Genomic DNA, 21,659 nt, shown 5'->3' with positions numbered 1-21,659 from the left:
TAACCCACTGAGCCACCCAGGCGTCCCACCAAACAAATTTTTTAAAAAATACATAAATTTGCGAGTTAAAAACAAAGAATAATCCTAAGTGTAACTTAAAAATATCCCCATTTTTCCAAAAGAGATCTACCTAAAGCTGCCTATAGATACGACTTCCAGATCAGTAAGTATAGGTTTTATCTTCTTCATTGTCTCAGAAAGAGGCTAAATGATAAAATCATTTGTGCCCAATATGTATTTCTGATGAACATGAAATGGAATAAGAACAACTTTGCTGGGGCACCTGGGTGGCTCAGTGGGTTAAGCCGCTGCCTTCGGCTCAGGTCATGATCTCAGGGTCCTGGGATCGAGCCCCGCATCGGGCTCTCTGCTCCGCAGGGAGCCTGCTTCCATCTCTCTCTCTCTCTCTCTCTGCCTGCCTCTCTGCCTACTTGTGATCTCTGTCAAATAAATAAATAAATAAAATATTTAAAAAAAAAAAAAGAACAACTTTGCTAAGATCTCTCATTAGAAAAAGGGGAAAAGTTGAAACAACATAAAACATTCACTGATCCATAACATATATAGCATTTCTTTCCGGAAAAGAAGAGTAAACACTTTTTCTTTACCAATAATGAGTTTTTAATCATTTCCTTCATGTTCTTGAGAGGATAATTTTCTTTACCAATAATGAGTTTTTAATCATTTCCTTCATGTTCTTGAGAGGATAATTTTCCTCCTTGCCACATCTTTGTACAACTTTGGGGGCCAGCATGGATTCTGGAGCTCATTTCCTTTCACTGAGAATTAAGGGTCCTGTGGAATATCTTGGGCATTGAGCAAATAGGTTACCATTATATCCACCACCTGAAAGCATTGTGGGCTAATAAGTAGATTTTTAAAATGGCCTGAAATCCTTGGGGTGCCTAGGTGGTTTAGTCGGTTAGGAATCCCACTCTTGGTTTTGGCTCAGGTCATAATCTCAGGGTTGTGTGATCAAGCCCGGTGTGGGCCTCTGTCATCAGTGCAGAATCTGCTTAAGACTGTCTCTCCCTCTGCTCCCCCTCCCCCGAAGCTCTCTCTTTCTGTAAAATCAATCAATCAGTCAATCCATGTATCTTTTTTAAAAAGTGTCCTCAAATCCAATGTCAACAGGTCATGAAAATGGTTTTCACCATTGTGGCTTTTGTTGCCTTGCACTGAACTGCAGTGTTCAGCCCAACTTTGCAGACTTTCAAAATAAAAGTCCTTGGCTTTTGAAACAGTAGTTTTAGGGGGCACCTGGGTGTCTCAGTCAGTTAAGTGTCTGCCTTCAGCTCACCTCATGAGCCCAGGGTCCTGGGATTGAATCCCGCTTTAGGCTCCCTGGTCAGCAGGGAGTCTGCTTCTTCCTCTGCCTCTCTCCCATGCTGTGCACTCTCTCTCTCTCTCAGAAATAAATAAATAAAATCTTCTTAAAAAAAGAAACATCGCACTGCATGGTATCTGCCCTCAGCAGCTCATTCCTGCTGGGTGTTCAAAGGACAGTGCAATAGAAACTCAGTATCTGGCATCGTTGGTTTTCTTGGCTTCGTGCATGTTAAACCTGGTATTTTTACTGAAACAGTATTCTTAACGGTTTTTTATACTGCTCAGCTTGAGATAATTTTCAAGAGGAAGTAATGCTTCTCCTTTTCTAGGGTGTTTGAAATTGAGAACCAGACAGATCCACACTCAGACCCTAAACAGAGCCCTGAAGTAAAGACATTGGATCCCAAAGATTATAGGTGGGGAGTTCTTAAATTATGTCCGTATTCAAATGGAGATACAAGAAACCCAGCTGAAAGAACTCTGGAGTGACAGTGACAACTGTGGATTGATCAAGTTCTTTTTAAAAGGGCTGTTTTGAAGATTATGATTCTAACTTTGGAGGAACTATGGTGATGAGCAGTGACTGGCAGTGGAAGTAATCACATATAAAAACTCCTTAAATAAAAATTTATTGGCTTTAAATAAAAAAAAAAAAAAAAAAAAAAAAAAAAGAAACAGTATTTTCAGGTATATATTACCTGGTATAGGAGGCCTTCTATGCTCCTTGAACCCAGGCTGCATCAAATACAGTGGCTCTTTAAATTGTGGATAATGGTTTAATTTAAATGGCAGGATACACCTAACAGAGTTTCTGGAAACCTACAAGTTCCATTTTTGTATCCTCTGCGTCTTCTAAATCTTTTCTCTCATTTTTATTAGCTTGGAAACAAAATTTTTGTTTTTGTTTTGTTGCGTTTGTTGTTTTTCAGTCCAGCAGTCTGCATGGTTTTATGACTTGCTCCATCTTGACTGTGGACTAAAGGAACATAGGACCTCTCCTAACAACACAGGCTGTGTTTACTTGTTGCTTTCCAGCATGTCATCTGAGACTGTAACTTTTTCTTTTTGGATGGGATTTTACAAAAGGACATTACAGAAAGACTCCAACATTCTGAAAGATTTTACCAAAGTCTCTTAACTCTCCAGTATTGATGGGTACCTGATATTTTTCCCAGAGACAGAGAACAATATTTTAACCATCACCTTAAATACAATAGTAACTGAGTCCAGAGCTCCTCACCACACGACCCTTTTTCAGGTTAGCCACTTCATTACTACAACTGTTAACTAGCAATAAATGACTTCCAGGCACGAATTACTTAATAAAGTAGGAGTCATTAAATTTACAGAATTTAACAGAAATTTATAGAAATGCAGCTCAATATAGTTAACAAAGTAAAACTTTATTAGATTATATAACTGTAAAGTCCTTTGGCAGATTTTCTTCAGGAATAGCAGAATCAAGGTTCTACCCCATTTCATCACTGGCTTCTGTTCTTCCCAGCATTGTCTTCATTTCTTGGGAATATTTCTTGTATAACTAATGATAAAGATGTACAAGTAGCTTATAGTTAATATACTTTCTGTGGCTTAAAATCCCAGCAAAAAGTAGGATGGTTTTCTCACTAATGTTAACCAAAATCCTAGTGATGAAGTTCTAGAACCTAGGTGAGGTTCAGTGGGCTGAGGTCCGGAGCCGATGACCAAGAAAGAATTCTTGAGACATCTTTGGTGCAAAATGGTGGTTTATTAAAGCACAGGGACAGGACCCATGGGCAGGAAGAGCTGCTGCCTCGGGTTTTGAGGGATGGCAGGTTGTATACCTTGCCTTTGGGAGGGTGTGAAGGGAAGGGAGATTCTTGGTGGGGTGTTACGATCCTGCTATCATTTACATTCCCTTCTACCTCAGCCTCCTCCAGTTTATGGTGGGGAGGGAGACATTAGGGCTTCAGGAACTGAGAGTTATTTGCCTCTGGAAATTTGTGCTATTGATAAGGTAACCTCCCTGTTTGTAGATCTCTAGGACATCTGTAGAGCAAGGGAGATTCCTGTTCTGCAGTATTGTGATCTCTGCAAGTTAACTATTTATCGTTTTGTGGCAGTCAGGGGTACCTGAGGAATGCTACACATATTACGGAGGGGAGCAGGTAGAGAGGGGGTGCAAGGTGCCAGCTTTTGCTCTGTCTTCAGCCAGCCTCCTGCTCCCTCATCACTAGAGCAGGTGTTAATTTATGGAGATGTTTGAACCATTACTCTTTTCAGAGAAATGGAATGTTCTGATTACCCAGCTGGAGGGCACAAATGAGGATTTACTCTCACTCTACTCAAAAACAAAGGTATTTTATAGGATTGCTATGAAATTAAGAAGCATTGGTTTTTAAATAAAAGGTATATTGTTAAAAAGAATAGAAGTAGAAGGAAGGAAGGAAGGAAGGAAGGAACTTTATATCCAGTAGATACTGAAACTAGAACTCTGCATCAGCTTCAAGATTTTCATGTTCTTTGATGGAGAGCTAACCATCATGATAAGGGTCAGATGATGTTAATTGTAGAGAGGTAGACAAGGAGGCATAAAAGCTATGAAAGGAGAGAATATTGGATCATCTTAAAGGTAGCCTTTGGATTACTATATTGATGATATAACGTCAGGGTAAAAAGGATGTCTCACTGAGGCTAGCAGATGGATACTATCATCTATATTTTCTTGTGATATGAATGAATTTAAAAGTCCATTCCTGTACCAATAATCTTATTTTTACTAGCTATTAACTACAATCTACAGATTTTTGACATCTGGACCATAATATCTTAAAGAATAAAGAAAAAAAAAAGAAAACAGGAATAATACAATATGCAAATAATTATGTAATGGGTTAAATTCCTTTCTTGAGGCATTTTTCATTTTTCAAACAGTATCTCTCTTGAGAGGTACACATGACTGAGTAATAAAATGAGAATCAATTGACAAACACTTGTCTCCATCAAAAACACTTCTTTCCTCCTCGGCTTCCTTCTCCACCAACAACCCCCCACTGCTAGCAACTTTGGTAGGTTTGCACCTACACAAATATTCTACTTTTCATTTATGGTTTAAAGGAGGGAGTGGGCCTGAGAAAAGCAAAGAAAATAAAACAATATAACACAAGCAGTTTTCAAAATTTTTAGAGGTTTAAAAACATGTAGATTATGTATTTATTGATATCCTTAGCTCAATATATAAAATTAGCAAGTGTCACCTCAGTGGTAATCATTTCTAAGGTTTTTTTCTATCGCCGGGTTACTGAAGTCCTAATCTGTAGTGATATTCCTTAACTTCTTATTTTCCTCTCTCTTCACAAAAAATTAATATTGGAATAAATACTACATTTCCTAAGAGAGAGCTACTTCATATGTTAATCTTTTAATGAATATTATACTTGTTTTCTTACTTCTGACTTAAAAATTCTTTGGATTAGGTAAGCTTGACACACACCTAACTTTAAACCATTGTCTAATTACTTTTTGTATGAGCATAAAAATAATTTATGCCCTTGCAAAAATGAGGAATAAATAAAATAGATATAAATAAAGATAATCTATAAATAAAGATATAAATAAATAAAGCATATAAATAAAGATAATCTATAAATCCTTTCCCTTGTGTAAGTAATACCTTTTTTTTCATATGTTATTGGTATGGCTAGAAGTTTTATCTTAAGAAGCTTGCCAATATCATATATATTTTTAATTATAAGAATGATATATTTTTGATATATAAAATTTTAGATGGTAATGTCAGTGTCCCCTCAAATAATACCTGTGCATACTCTTGTCATTTTACTTGATATTAAACTTAACTATAAATATGTTTTGATTAATTTATCTATATTAAATTGATGAGGGAGCAGGAAGCTGGCTGAGGACAAAGCAAAAGATGGAACCTTGCACCTCCTCTCCACCTGCTCCCCTCCCCTTGGTAATGTCTGTGACATTCCTCAGGGACCCCTGACTGCCATAAAGGATAAACAACTTGCAGAGATCACAATCCTGCAAGACGGGAGTCTCCCTTGGTTTACAAATGTCCTAGAGATCTACAAAGAAATTACCTTATCAAGAGCACAAATTTCCAGAGGCAAATAACTCAGTTCCTCAAGCCCCAATGTCTCCCTCCCCACCGTAAACAAAACTGGAGGAGGCTGAGGTAGAAGGGAATGTAAATATAGTTAAATCTCTTCTAAACCTAAATCTCACTAACAAAGACGATTGATTATGACATCCCACCAAGAACCTCCCGACTATCTTGGTGTAAATGGTTGGCTTAAAGACAACATTGATCAAGCACAAGAGCAAGGCCTTGCTCTTGTGCTTGATCAATGTTGTCTACGAGGTGCCAAGATATCCGATATGATATCTTGGCACCTCTTAGGCCCTCTTTAACATATGAAAACTCCGTTGAAACCTTCCTTCCCCTCACCTTCCCCCAACCACAGAGTACATAACCTGCCATCGCTCACAACCCAGGGCAGCAGCTCTTCCTGCCCAAGGGTTCTGTCCCCGTGCTTTAATAAACCACCATTTTGCACCAAAGTTGTCTCAAGAATTCTTGATCATCGGCTCTGGACCTCAGCCCACCGAACCTCACCTAGGTTCTAGAACTTCATCAAAATCATCATTATTAGGGGCGCCTGGGTGGCTCAGTGGGTTAAGCCGCTGCCTTCGGCTCAGGTCATGATCTCAGGGTCCTGGGATCGAGTCCCGCATCGGGCTCTCTGCTCAGCAGGGAGCCTGCTTCCTCCTCTCTCTCTTTGCCTGCCTCTCTGCCTACTTGTGATCTCTCTCTGTCAAATAAATAATAAATAAAATCTTTAAAAAAAATTAAAAAAAATCATCATTATTATTATTATACCATATATTAGCATGATATATCTGTTTAAACTATTACATAAAGCAAGTTCCGGTAAGAATTCTTTGTTAGTGCTAGTCTAAAAGGGGGGTCTTCAAAAAGACTGCAGTAATGCACTACAGAAAGATCATAGGTTTTAAAACCAGAAATTCTGATTATCAGATCTGTTTAGATGATTCTTACTGTGTGCCTATGAGCAAGCTAATTAAATAACCTGAACCCATGTTTTCTCACCTATGAAATAATGTTTATAGTCCTTATTTTTTACCATTTGTCTTGTGAACTAATTGAATAACATATGTGAGTTACCTGTCACATCATAAATCCTACATACTAATTTCTTCTTTCTTTTCAAATAATTTTGAATTACAATTTAAGAAAATTGAAATCAATTCATGTGCTTAAGAAATTGTTAGTTGTTGAATTTTTGAGTGTGCATGTTTTCAAATTTCCCTTGACATGTATACAGGAAGGAAGGAAGGAATAGAAAGAGAGAGAAGGAAGGGGGTGGGGGAAGGAAGGAAAGGAAATGATATTAGGGTTTTTCAGAGACACAGAACCAGTAGAATAGGTAGGTAGGTAGATAGGTAGATAATTAGCTTATTGTGATTAAGGAAGCTGAGAAGTCTCACAATCTGCAGTCAGCTATTTGTAGACCCAGAAGATGTAATGTCAGTCCCACTCTGAAGGCCTGAGAACAATCAATAACATAAATTTTAGTCCAAAAGCTGGCAGAATTGAGACACAAGAAGAATCAAGTGTTTCCATTCCAGTCTCATGACAGGAAAAAGACCAATGTTCTAGCTCAAGGCAGGCAGTCAGGAGGAGTGCCCATCTTATTCAGGGGAGGATCAGCCTTTTTTTTTTTTTTTTTTAGTTCAGAACTTCAACTGATTGAATGAGGGCCACTCACATTAAGGAGAGCAATCTGCTTTACACAGTCCACCAATTCAAATGTTAATCTCCTCAAATACACCTAGAATAGTGTTGACCAAAATATTTGGGTACCCATTTTCCAGTCAAATTAACACGCAAAATTAATCATCACAGGAGTAGAAATGGTATGCTTACTTTTTGACAATGGACAGTTTAGTGTGGTTTTACTTCTGATAATTTCTAACTCCAGAAATGGCCTCTGAAGCATAGGTCATTTCCTTGGGAATTAATTGCTATACTAGGGTTAATGGCCCACAGCAATGAACTTTCTGAGACAGCCATTAATCTGCCTTGATTATTATTGCTTAATTACTAACTAAAGTCTCCTCCTCCATATATAAGCTGAGTATCTCAGCTCAAGATCTGCCATTTTAAAATGTCCGTTCATGATTCTTTTGGGCATATTAGAAACTAATGTTGAAAACAGAAGGTAAATTAAGATAATCACAAGCACAATAACTGATTTTATATTCTAAAATAAATGTTACTTTATTATTTTATTTCACTAACGGTATTAACATTGATATCATTCATATTTAAAAAGTAATTTAAAAAAGCAATTTTAATATGTTATTTACTATCCAGGCATTTTGGAGATTATATTGTTTCAGTGATGCTTTTCTTTCTGCATTTTTATATGTAGGTATAATATCTAACATGAAAAGTTAGTAGTATGGCATAATGTTATTTCAACGTATCTCACACTTATTTTATATACTATTAATGGTGCATTTCAGTCATAAAAATTTAAGCTTAAATTGTTTATATTAGAATTTCACATCAAAAACTAATGATGTACTATATGCTGGCTAATTGAACATAATAAAAAATAACGTAATTTTTTAAAAAATTAAAAAATAAACACTAAAACAAAAAAAGCAAAAAAAAAATTTTTTTCAAAAATTTAAGCTTAAATTGTTTATATTAGAATTCCGCATCAAAAACTAATGATGTGCAATATGCTGGCTAATTGAATATAATAAAAAAAAAAGTAATTCTTTAAAAAATTTAAAAATAAACACTAAAGCAAAAAAAAAAAAAAAGTTTTTCACATTAAATTTAGTTGCCCAAAATTCTAAATTAAAATTAGTTTGCAAAATCTTCTCCAAAGAAATAAAGTCATAAAGGTAGACCTCTCAGCATAAATGCTGAGACCTAGAGAAGAGAATCTTCAAAAGTAAAAGCAACATGTATATTCTGTCTCTCCCTGGGATGAGAGCTTTCTTTCATCATTTAATTCTCATTTCAATCCATTAAATTAGTTTCTGTTGTTTATACCTTAAATAGTAGAAACTGAGACTCACTTAAGTTAAATGATTTACTCCAACTCCCGTAGTTAGTGGTAAAGCAAAAATTTTAAATTGTCTCTGATTCCAAATCATTTGCACTTTGGATTTAGGAATTAGGAATTTGGGGCAGAGGGAACTTTTTAGCAATCCTCCATTTTATTGAACAGAATTATAAAATGTATAATGAAAAATATATCCCTGCCTTCTTTCACATGCCCTATTTGTCCTCTAAAGGCAACTTCTGCCAATTATATGAACTGCTCCTTCTTATATTTAGCTCTGTTATTTCCAGCTAATACATTTATATAAGCATGCTTACTATCTTGATTTTATTAATAATTTATTGATGCCTATTAAGAAATAGGAAGCATTATCACATGAACCACTTCTGTTTCCCCTCTCCCCCAAAGTATTCTTATATTAAATCAGTATATAGTATGTACATTATTTTTGAGTATGCAAATATTTTTTTCATTTCTGTGCCAACCTGTGTCACTGTTAACATTAAATTACATACAATAAACAACTTTTATTTTTTCCTGGAGTTATTAGTTGTTTCAGTTTTTTTGTGTTTTTTTTGTTTGTTTGTTTTTAAGATTTCATTTATTTATGTGACAGGCAGAGAGGCAGGCAGAGAGAGGAGGACGCAGGCTCCCTGACGAGCAGAGAGCCTGATGCCTGGGGTCGTGACCTGAGCTTAACCCACTGAGCCACGCAGGCGCCCTGAGTTGTTTCAGTTTTAATTTGCTCAGTTTTCAGTGTACTTATCAGTAATTCTTTCCAAATCCTCTCATAGAATCCCAATGCCATTTTCTAAATGTTGAAATATATCAGATAATGTTATTGTTCCAAAGGCAACCTATATATCTTCAGGGGTTCTACATCCTCCTGCTTTAAACTTAACTGGTTGCTCCTTAGGCTGTATATACAGTCTCAATGTAATATGAGACTCTGTTTAACATTATCTTTGTGATTCTTTTCACCTCTTTCTGCTATTGGATTTCTTATTTTCTGGATGTGTTAGCTTCCTCTTTACAAGTGGTAAACCTTTTTTCAGGTCTTACATTCGTGAAAATGTTTATCTTGATTGATAATCTAGCTGGATATAGAATTATGCTAAAAAAAAAAATTCTTCAGAACTCTAAAGGCATGGTTCATTTCTTGTGAGGTTGCATGCTGCTTATGAGAGGACCAGTACAATTTTGATTCAGGTTTTCAGATATGTGTAAGCTTTCTTTATTTCATTTAAAAATGCTCTGACATTGAGAACTTTAGGTGTTCTCTATTTCTTCTGTTCTAAAATTTCAGTATGGTGTGCTTTCTTGTGGTTCTTTTTTCATTTGCTGTTCTTTGCAGTGAGACCTTACAATATGCAAACTCAGATCCTTCAGTCCTTAGAAATATGCTTACATTATCTTTCTTAAATTCCTTCTCTTTGTTTAATCCTCTTTGTCTTTCTGAAATTATATTTAATGAATTTTGGCCTCATTGTTTCTTTAGTTTTCTTTTTTCACCTATATCCATTTGTGATATGGTATACTGTGCTTTATAGTAAGAAGTATATTATTTTGTCTTTGTCTTTGTTTCTGGCACAAGAGTTCCTAAAACCCCTGGAATTTTCTAAGTGATGAGAACTGTGAAAGTGTCTTTTGTTATGTGAATGAGGTGGCTGTTGGGCTTTTTGTTTGTTTGTTTATTTATGTTCAGTTAGCCAGCATATAGTACATCATTAGTTTTTGATGTAGTGTTCAGTGATTCATTAGTTGGGTATAACACCCAGTGCTCACCACAGCATGTTCCCTCCTTACTACCTATCACCCTGTTACCCTATCCCCCTATCCTCCTCCTCTCTGAAACCCTTGGTTTGTTTCTGGGGTCCATAGTCTCTCATGGTTCATCTCCCTCTATGATTCCCCCCCTTCAGTTTCCCTGCCTTCCCCTATGGCCGTCCGTACTATTGCTCATGTTCCACATATGAGTGAAACCATATGATAACCGTCTTTCTCTGCTTGACTTACTTCACTTAGTGTAGTCCTCTTCAGTTGCATCCATGTCTTTGCAAATGGTGAGTATTCACCCTCTCTCATGGCTGAATCATATTCCATTGACTTTTGGACTATAGGTACAGATGAGGCCAGTTGCCAGGGAGCCTACCACGTGATTAGAGGGTTGGAACTTTCAGTCCCACCTCACCCAATTTCCAGGGAGAGGCAAGGATCTGGAGGTTGAATCAATTGCCAGTAGCCAATGATTTAATCAATCATGTCTATGCACTGAAGCCTCCTTAAAAGCCCCCAAAGGACTGAGTTTGGAGAGCTTCTGGACTGGTGAATGTGTAGTGGTGTAGGGGAGTGGTGGACCAGGAGAGTATGTGGAAGCTCTGTGCCCTTTCCACATGCCTTTCCTGTGTATATCTTCCATCTGGATGTTCATCTGTGTTCTTTACATTTCATTGTATAATAAACTGGTAAATATAAGTAAACTGTTTTCCTGAATTCTGTGAGCTACTCTAGTAAGTTAATTGAACCTGAGGCAAGGGGCCATGGGAGCCTCAATTTGTAGACAAATCCAAATCAGATAGAAGTTATGGGTAACCTGAGGATGTACTGTTTGTGACTAGTATCTGAGTAGGGCCAATCTTGTGGAACTGAGACAGGAAAACTGAAGGGACCCCATTTAAAAAGCTGTGGGTTTTTTTGTTTTGTTTTGTTTTGCTCCTTTTCCAGTTTCTCTTCTTGCTGGTACCTGTAACACTGTCTGAATTTGCACATGCCTTGTAATGGAAATAGCATATGTCCTAGTAAGGGACAAAGAGATTATGATATCTTTGGAGACTTCTAGTACTATAGATAACATCTAAGGGGTGACAAGGTGGGGTCCTTATAAATGTTCTCCAAGACCACTGATTCCAAACATCTTGACCCAAGACTCCTGGCTTCAGGGAATGCATGACTTATGAAGGACACCTGGGCCTTGCCCTTGTTAGGGCCAGTTCCTGGATGGCTAAGAGGACACATACACCAGACCACAATTGCCAGTAAAAATCCCAGATACCAAGCAAAGAAAAGATTCATGTTGTTTTTTTTTTTTTCCAAGTCCCTTCGACACCCTCTCCCTCTCTCTATGTATATATATACAGATATATATACATATACATGTATACCACACACACACACACACACACACAGAGGGAGAGAGATCTTCAATAATTCAGTGAATTGCTTTTACTTCTTGCTGGTTCACATTTGATCTCCATACTGTTGTGAAGCCAAGGACCCTCTTGGCTAACCTATGGAACCCCTCTCTGGCTTGTCAGACCCAGCCTGCCGGTATCAAAACTAGGCCCTTAACCTCAGGGATCTGATACTGTTTCCATGTAGATAGTGTTAGATGGAATTAAATTCTAGGACACTAACTGGTATACTAAGTATTGCTTGTTGAAGGTGTACGAACCCCACCCCCACACACACATTTTGGAATTGTGTCCCAGAATTTTAAAGACTACCCCATTGACTTGTCTTAGCTTATTTTTTAACTTTTTAAAAAGCATTTTTAAAACATTTATTGATTTTTTTATGTCTTCTATTAAGGATTTTATTGTCCATTTTTAACTTCATTATTTTCAAGTTAAATTCACTTGTTTATAAACTACATTCATTGAAATTTATACCCTTTAAATGTAGAGTTGTATGAGTTTATGAAATAATGGAGCAGACGCTACCACAATCAAAGTATAAGGCATTATCATCATACAAAAAGTTCTCTTATGCCCCATTGTTGATCAATCTCTTTTACCCACCCACTGATATGATTTTGGTTTCTGTATTTTTGCCTTTTTCAGAATGTTACATAAATGGAATCAAATTACAGCCAATATTTTGTATGTTGCATTGGTCAATAGCAAAGTTGTTTGAGATTCATTTACACTATTGAATTCATCAAGAGTTTATACCTTCTCAATGCCAAGGAGCATTATATTCCTGGATGTACCATAATTTTATAATTTACCCATTAGTTGATAGACCTTGAGTTGTTTCTTATAAACAACAAGTGGACATTCACATTCAAATCAAGGTTTTCTGTATGAAAATGTGTTTTGTTACTCTTGAGCAAATGCCTTAGAAAAGGTATTATTGGGTTGTATGACAAATATATGTTTAACTTTCAAGACACTGCCAAAAGCTTGTCCAAAGAACCTGTATTATTTTGCATTCTCACCAGCATTGTATGAGATTTACAAGGGCTCTTCTCTACATCCTTGCCAGTACTTGATGTTTTTTTACTTTTTGTTAGAAACCTCTGCAGGCACTTGAGTTTCAACTTCCACTCTTCCATTCACTTTCAACCTTTCAAAAACGTGTTCAGACTTTTCCTTTCAGAAAGATAAAATATATGTACTTTCCTCTATTCCTTCCACTAAGAACAGCCTAAAACATTGACATTATATATATATATATATATATATATATATATATATATACAGCAAATGTTAAGAAAACCCCAAGAGGTGGAGAGAAGGTAGGCGGATGGGCTAGGGACCTTGGGCCCAAGGAACTACTCTGTGCAGTTTCCCTGGGTTTTTTGGGTTTTGGGTTTGTTTGTTTGGTTTTTATTTTATTTTATTTTTTTTCAGTCCTTTGTACTGGAGCTTGGAGCTGAAGAAGTCACATAACCAGAAACACCCACAGGCATGATAAAAAGTCTGTTCTCTCCAGCCAAAGGATCAAGAAAGTGACAGCCTGGTAAAAACAGGGAAGTTTTAGACAGTAACTTCTCTACTCTAGGCAGTCATCACAGAAAAATTATGAACCTATCCCCACCCATGCCATCAAAACCCAAGTAGGGGAGCTTAGACTTACACCAATACTAGAATGTAATAAAGCTCCTTACTATCTTCACTGGGATGGTTACAGAAAAACACAGAAGGAGCTGGGATTTTCATCCTGTTGTCCAGCAATAAGCCATCCATCCCCTGGTGTCATTGGAGACCCTGACCTTCCGCCCCCCACCCAATAGTAAGAAGGTTGGTGGTACAAAAGGAGGTCCAACAGAGGATCTAGACTTTCACTACCACCCAGTAGTACTGAGACAACTCTCACCACAGTGTCCATGGGACCATGAAGTGAGCCAGAACTCCCACTTCTACACAAACATAACAAAAAATATCCCAACTTCAGGTGTCAATGGAAGCCCAGTAAGGAATGCAGACTTTGACTTCACCTGGTAGTAATGTTTTAATGCCTGCCCTGTATGTCCCTGATCTGGCCTTATATTATGTGATTTATACTCTATTTCTAATGCATTAATTTGCTCTGGTATAGTTTATTAGGAACAAGTTATTTTCTTAACACATAGCTATCACTTACCTTATTCTTAATATTTTCTTTTTACATACAGTTCCAAATTTTTGTGTCTTCCTTAATTCCTTGAAAAGTATAGCTACTGTTGAAAATTTTTCTTTTTCTATTTCCTAGTGTGTATGTGTGTGTATGTATGTGTACACACACACACACACACACACACATATATATATATATTCCAGATTTGATTCTCTTTTTCTTTCCTTTTTATTTTGCCATTTCCATCTTTCCTTACTCTTATTATTTGATCAAGTATTTTTGTATTGTTGCCCTGCCATATCTTCTTAGGCTGTTTATTAATTAAATAGGCTGCTTCATCTGTATCTTACATTTGGCCAAATGTATTTTGAGTATGCTATTTTTAGCTCCCTTCAAACATCAGGTGAGCTCTGTGTTTGGGGTTTTGCATCAGAGCTTCAGATCAAGAATTGAAGATTAGGCTTCGTTTTATATTCTATATTCCAATTTTCTATTAACTCTTGATGGTGGTAAGGGGGCATTAAGGGTTTTATAGCCAGTGAATATTTTTCACTGCTCTCTCACATTTTCAATTTCATACTGCCTTGTTAGAATGATATAAAGTATTGTGGCCAGTGAGGATGGGAGAGCTTTGATTCATATAGTTACCCTTGTTTCATGTGGTTCTTTTTTTTTTTCCTCCCAAAGATCTGTTTATCTTTTTTTTTTTTTCTTATTTTTTAGAGAAAGAGTGTGGGGAGGGCAGAGGGACTGGGGGAGAGAGAGAATCTTAAGCACACTCCCTGCTGAGTACAAAGCCCCACATTGGGTCTCCATCCCACACTCCTGATAATCATGCTCTGAGCTGAAATCAAGAGTCCGATGCCCAACTGACTGAGCCACCAGATGCCACTATGCTGGTTTCATATGGTTCTAATATTTGAGTTCACAGAGCACATCCATTCCTATTTCCTTCTAAGCCAGTGTAACAGGGAACCCATGTCATCCCTTCTTGTGTCATTCACAGTGAGTAGATGGCTTTCATTTGGGATACTGTGCTTGCCCCTTTCATTTGGGAAACTATGTTGCCCCTATGTTTGGGATATTATATTATTATATACCTGTAGGCATTTACATTTGCTTTACATTTTATTTTTTCTTATGTCTAACAAAATATTTATTTGATTATTAATTATTTAATTATTGGGGATAATTAGTATTGCCACCTTTCTCCCTGTCAGAAGGAAACTGACAAATTCTATTAATGATGTCAGTTTTTAGCAAGTCACATTAATGAAGAAGTGTATTCTATTTCCTTTTGTTCATTTTCCGACCTCACTTCCTTCCCATCTGGCCCACCGCTGCTTCACTATCCCTTCCACTCAGACCACTCATCAAAGTCCCTTCTCAAATTAGTCAAATTTCTCTTAATTCCTCGCTTCTCATTCTCCCCACAATGCTGAAGTCTAGTGGTGAGTGGTGGGGGTCCCAGTAGAAGGTGGTGGTACTGTACTGGTAGAGGAAGGCATTCCTGTCGATTACTGTTGCCTGCTTTCAATTTTGATCTGCTCATTCTCTTGCTACTAAGCAGTACTTTTCAAGATTTGTGATACAAAATTTGGTTCTTTCATAAGCTTGAATGCTATTAGTTTTTTTTTTGATATTTTTATTATTCTTAAATTTCCTTTAGATGTATGGTAAGGTAGGTTCTGTGAATTTCTTAATATTAATTATTTTTATTTATTTTTAAATTTTAAATTAAAAAATTTTTTTTTCTTAGGAAAGTTTAATAAAATTAATAAATTCCTAGCAAGAAGTAGAGAAAGTGCAAATTATCCATACCAGGTATAAAAGAGGGAACACTGTTACAGCAACTACATATCTCAAAATGACAGCGTTATGGACAAATTTATACCAACACATTTGACAGTTTAGGTAGAATGGACAAATTCTTTGAAAAATACAATGTAACGAAACTAATGCAAGAAGAAACAAAATCTGAATAGTGGCATATCTAGCAAATAAATGGAAATTATTACTGAATGTGTCCCCACAAAAAGATTTTATTTATTTGAAAGAGAGAGAGAGAAAGAGAGAGGGAGAGACAGCTGGAGGGGAGGCCAAGGGCAGAGGGAGAGCAGCTAAAAGACTCCCCACGAGAAGGGAGCCCAATGCAGGGCTCAATCCCAGGACCCTGAGATCATGCCCTGAACCGAAGTCAGAGGCTAAACCGATTGAGCCACCCAGGCACCCCTAGGTTCTGTGAATTTTTATTTAACCCTCAGTCTTTCAACCACCAATATTTTGTCAACAACTTACTTACGATTTTGGCTGCCCTTATGGTAGTGATAGAACTTGAGTTGATTAAGATAGTTCACTCAGGTGTCCTTTTAGTAAGGGCAACAATGGTAACCCAGGTTGCAATTTCAAGCCCTGTGTATAGCTACTACCCTAATTCTTGACAGTATTCTTAGAAATGATCACTTTTATTAGGAGTGATTGGTGACTGAGGACAGACACTTGACTGAATCCATCATTTCAAATGTAAAGCCAGCTCCAAGTTCAACTCCTATCAATTGCAGTTGAGTTGCAAATGACCCACGTGAAGGATCTACATAAAGGATCCATTGTTTTTAGGCTGCCAGTGTTGACCAGGAACTATTTGACCTGTTGGTGATAGTCCCATGTTTATCTGGTTCTTAACATCAAGATAAGTGATACAAGTGAACACTCATGCGTGCATACAGCCCTAATACAGAAATCTTAGCTTTTCAAGCAATTTGTCATGACTTTCAAAGAAGTGACTAACGTTCAATTTCTAGAACACATAAGGATCTTTTTGGCATTTTCCATCTGTGAAAAAGTCACAAATACCAAACTATGACCAAAAGACAAATAAATTACTTGCTGTTCATTTACATTCTAGGTTTGTCATGGAAGCGAATGGCCACTGAGAACTCATGTCAAAGTCCCAGGCATGTCTCTCATACCTTGGAATAATTTTATTTCATTTGAAATGCTTCTTCTACCTAGGGAAAATGTTGTCATGTCTAGAGTCCTCTGGTAGAAGAAAGAAGGATCCAACTTTTCCAGAAGTTCAGGAAATATGAAAGCATGTGTCAAACAACAAATATGTAGAAACATATTTCACATTTCAGTCACTCAAAGTACATGTCCTTCAACCAGATTTTCTCTTCTTTACTTGTCTGCATTTGGTGGCATTTGGAACATTAACCTTCAGACTGCAGTTTCCTTATTCTGCTTTCTCCTTTCCTAGCTAGGATTAATTTTAATCAGATGGTAATTAAAATAGGTGCTGCATAACCAACTCACATTTCTGCAGGTAATTAAAGCTTCTAGATTCATGCATTTTCCCCCCTCCCAGCTCTGTTAGAAGCAGTGGCAGATAATTTGTATTTTTCCTTCCAGCACAATTCTTATTGCAGTAATGTCTCAAGTTCTAATAAATCTCTTGCAAATAACTTGTTGAGGCCTTGTAATATAAGACAGAAATTATCAATTGTTCATTTGTTCTTCCTACTCTTAAAAAATGTATATAATTCTCAATTGTATGCTGTTCATTCTAAAAACTATAACCTGCCATTGTTTCATTATGAAATAGTTGGGAGTTGTGTCTCAGAAAACCCTAGAACAAACCCTAGAGTAAAGATGGCCAGCATTTTTATTTCTATTTTCATCCTTACTTCTTTCTCTGTCACAGTTACTGAGCATGATACAAAGGATTTTCAAGAAAGATTTCTCCATATGGAGAAAAAAAGATAGCCTTGGGAATGTGCTTACATTTCTTGCTCATTTACCAATTCCCATGTTGTAAAAACAGACCATCCACTTATCCATGGTGAATATCTTTTTTTATGAAACATTTGCCCACCATCATTACTTTTTTTTTTTTAATTTTACTTATTTATTTGAGAGAGAGCTTGAGAGGGGAGGTCAGAAGGAGAAGCAGACTCTCCATGGAGCTGAGAGCCCAATGTAAGACTCGATCCCAGGACTCCAGGATCATGACCTGAGCCAAAGGCAGTCGTTAACCAACTGAACCACCCAGGTGCACCTACCATCATTACTTTTAAGATTTCTACATGCACGGGGCACCTGGGTGGCTCAGTCGGTTAAAGCCTCTGCCTTCAGCTCGGGTCATGATCTTGGGGTCCTGGGATCGAGCCCTGCGTCTGGCTCTCTGCTCAGCGGGGAGCCTGCTTGCCTTCCTCTTTCTCTCTGCCTGCCTCTCTGCCTGCTTGTGATTTCTGTCAAATAAATAAAATTAAAAAAAAAAAAGATTTCTACATGCACTCATTAGGTAAGATGCAGCATCCACAAATGGAACTACTGTAATCCATGATTTAAAAAAAAAAAAAAAAACCACAAACTTTTCCTTCCAGACAGGATGCCATGTTTCTCCCAGCTGCTGGTATGTCTATGGCTTCCATCCTGGAGCTGCCTGAATGTCCCTGGCAGTCCCCAGCTTGGAGCACGGGATCACTTGCCAGGGGCATGACCAACAAACAGCAGTCCACCAAAGCCTCACTCCTTGGGACAGGGTTGCCTGTTAGCTATTGCCAAAGTCTCTGGTGAGCGGCTCACTATGCATCTGGTGGTTATGAAATCTCATTTCATTACACTACTAATTTACAGGGAATGAAATTATAAACAAGGTGATTACTGAGCGTAATTTATGGTCCATGTAATTATATAGCTGTCAAAGTAGTACTGGCAGTGGAATTGCGCAGAAGAGGGCTGCACTTTTGCCTGGTCTACTGAGTTTGTTAATTGTCCACAGCTGAAAATATTTTTTTGTACTGCAAGATCAGCAACCTTCAGTATAGAGAGCCCAGCTAGAGCTGGTTATAATTACCTGCCTGACTGGAAATGTTGGCTGTTGGCTTTGAAGACCTTCAGGTGACGGAAAATTATCCTCTAGCCTTTTGGTCAATGGAGAAGAACACGTCCACCTTCCTGGGGGGAGGGAAAAGACATAATGAAATAGTAGCAAGTAATAAAATACAGAGCCAAAGTATTCTGTCTCTATCTGTAAATATCTTATACCTGTTATACAGACTCATACTTAGATGTACACAATAAAAGTAATAGCGGTAGAAACGTAACTTAGTAACTTAGTGGTAGAAACGTAACTTAGTATTTGCTATAAGGAAAAATAAACAGAAAACATCTACTTTTGCCCTTTCTCAATAAATTAGACTTTTAATTATGGCTTTGCTAAGCACAACCCAGCATGTAGGGCTTGTGAGGGAAACCGTATCTACGAATAATCAGAAGGGGGTGAAACACTCCAGACTACCTTAACCTCTTGCCAAAATCGGTGAAAAACAAAGCACAGAGTGGGTCATTAAACCAAAGTCTTTGTTTACACAGCTACAGTCTGATTTGATGGGCTTGCAATCCTACCCACCCACAGAAGCACTAGTTGTTTTGCAATTTTCATTTTGTAGATGCTACCTGGAAAGCCTAGGCAAGTGTTTTTATTTACCTGAATAGCTTGTGCTATAGAAAATCTGAAAATTTAATGCGCAGAGGCATGTAAACTATGCGGCCTGTTTTTAAAAAAAAGATTTTATTTATTTGAAAGAGACAGAGAGAGTGCACAAACAGGGTAGAAGGGGGTAGAAGGAGAAGCAGTCTCCATGCTGAGCAGGGAGATCAACGAGGGGCTTGATCCCAGGACCTTGGCATCATAACCTGAGTTGAAGGCAGACGCTTAACCAACCGAGCCACCCAGGCGCCCCTATGCTGCCTATTTAAACGCATTAGAATCTCTGCAACTTTGGCTTCCTCTCATTTCACATGTTATTGAAAATGAGTAGATAGAATTATAGTCCCCTGGTTCTTCTCTGACTGCTATTTCTAGAATCAGTTCTATCCGGATCCTGAATGAGAAGTTCTCCCGAACGAGACCATATTTGTGGTATAGTCACTATTTTTCTTAGAACCAGGACAGAGAGAGCAGAAGGTTCTGTTCCTGAGATTTGAGACAGGTAGATGTTAACCGCGATGATAGAAAGTCATTGATTTTTTTTTTTTTCATTTTAAGTTAGAATAAAAACTCTAATAAATGGTATTAGAGTTAAGTAAAATTTTATGTTCATCAATAGGACACAGATTAATTTAAAAAAAAATGAGCTCTTACCATCTGCCAAATCCATTGTGTGATTTCCTAATAGGCCATAACGTAACATAGTAACCTGATAGCAGAACAATTAGTCACCAGAAAATCATATTGCTGGAAGGAGTCCATGGGAAGTTCTGCATATAGGAAAATTTGCCTTTGTGTTGAAATTGATAAGATCATACACTGCTAGCAACCAGTGCACATTTTTCAGAAAGCAATTTGTCAATTTCTCGAGGTCCTCTGGTCCCTTAGATTTAACTTAAAGAAGTACGTAGTGATTTACAGTCAGAAAGGTGTTCACATACAACATTCTTTTTTAGTAGTAAGAGATTAAAAACATCTAAAATTCCATTTTGTGAAAGATTATTTTAGTAAATCACGATACATAATTAAGATATAAATCGAAGTAAAGTGAGCTTGGTGTAGCGTTGTATCTACATTATAATGGCACTTTCAAGCTGGGTAAACTTACAGAATATTAGAAGTAAGTATCAGAGGGGGGAGGAGTCAAGATGGCGGAGAAGTAGCAGGCTGAGACTGCTTCAGCTAGCCGGAGATCAGCTAGATAGCTTATCTAAAGATTGCAAACACCTGAAAATCCATCGGCAGATCGAAGAGAAGAAGAACAGCAATTCTGGAAACAGAAAAACAACCACTTTCTGAAAGGTAGGACCGGCGGAGAAGTGAATCCAAAGCGACGGGAAGATAGACCCCGGGGGGAGGGGCCGGCTCCCGGCAAGCGGCAGAGCAACGGCGCACAAAATCAGGACTTTTAAAAGTCTGTTCCGCTGAAGGACATCGCTCCAGAGGCTAAACCGGGGCGAAGCCCACACGGGGTCAGCGTGGCCTCAGGTCCCGCAGGGTCACAGAAGGATCAGGGGTGTCTGAGTGTCGCAGACCTTGCGGGTATTGGAACGGGAAAGCCGGCTACAGAGACAGAGCCGACAGTAAGCTCACAGCTCGGTGTTACCTTGAACCGGTCGCAGGCTCGGGAGAGCTCGGAGCGCGGCCGGAGGTCAGGCAGACGGGAGTAACTGGGCGCTGTTCTCTGAGGGCGCACTGAGGAGTGCGGCCCTGGGTTCTCGGCTCCTCCGGGCCGGAGACCAGGAGGCCGCCATTTGTATTCCCATCCTCCGGAACTCTACACTCTACGGAAAGCGCTCAGGGAACAAAAGCTCCTGAAAGCAAACCCGAGCGGATTACTCGGCCCCGGGTAAGGGCGGTGTAATTCCGCCTGGGGCAAAGACACTTGAGAATCACTACACCAGGCCCCTCCCCCAGAAGATCAACAAGAAATCCAGCCAAGACCAAGTTCACCTACCAAGGAGTGCGGTTTCAATACCAAGGAGAGCAGCAGAATTCCAGAGGAGGAGAAAGCCAAGCACGGAACTCATGGCTTTTTCCCTGTGATTTTTTTTTAGTCTTGCAGTTAATTCAATTTTTTTCTTTTTCATTTTTTTGTTTTTTTCTTTACTCGCCTTCGGGTAAATTTTTTTTTTTTAACTGTTACCTTTTTCTTTTTTAACGATTTTTTACTAGTTTATCTAATATATATATTTTTTCATTTTTACATTTTTCTCAGGTGTTTTCCTTTTTTTTTTTAATTCTTTTCTTTTCTTTTTTCTTTTTTTTTTCTTTCTTTTATCTTTTTTTTTCTTTCTTCCTTTTTGAACCTCTTTTTATCCCCTTTCTCCCCCCTCACGATTTTGGATCTCTTCTAATTTGGTTAAAGCATTTTTTCCTGGGGTTGTTGCCAC

General features: G+C 37.9%; 1 non-coding gene across 1 annotated transcript; it reads left to right on the top strand.

Moving 5' to 3' along the window:
- The first annotated feature begins 1,449 nt into the window (after window positions 1-1,449).
- On the top strand, window positions 1,450-1,587 carry LOC116578605. The gene has a single exon (XR_004280972.1). It is a non-coding gene; the product is annotated as a small nucleolar RNA SNORA8 (small nucleolar RNA).
- Window positions 1,588-21,659: the final 20,072 nt, after the last annotated feature.

The sequence above is a fragment of the Mustela erminea genome, chromosome 18 (genome assembly GCF_009829155.1).
Source record: "Mustela erminea isolate mMusErm1 chromosome 18, mMusErm1.Pri, whole genome shotgun sequence".
In the NCBI taxonomy this organism is placed as follows: domain Eukaryota; kingdom Metazoa; phylum Chordata; class Mammalia; order Carnivora; family Mustelidae; genus Mustela; species Mustela erminea.
Note: the sequence above shows the minus strand (reverse complement) of the source record. Positions and strands in the feature narration are given on the sequence as shown.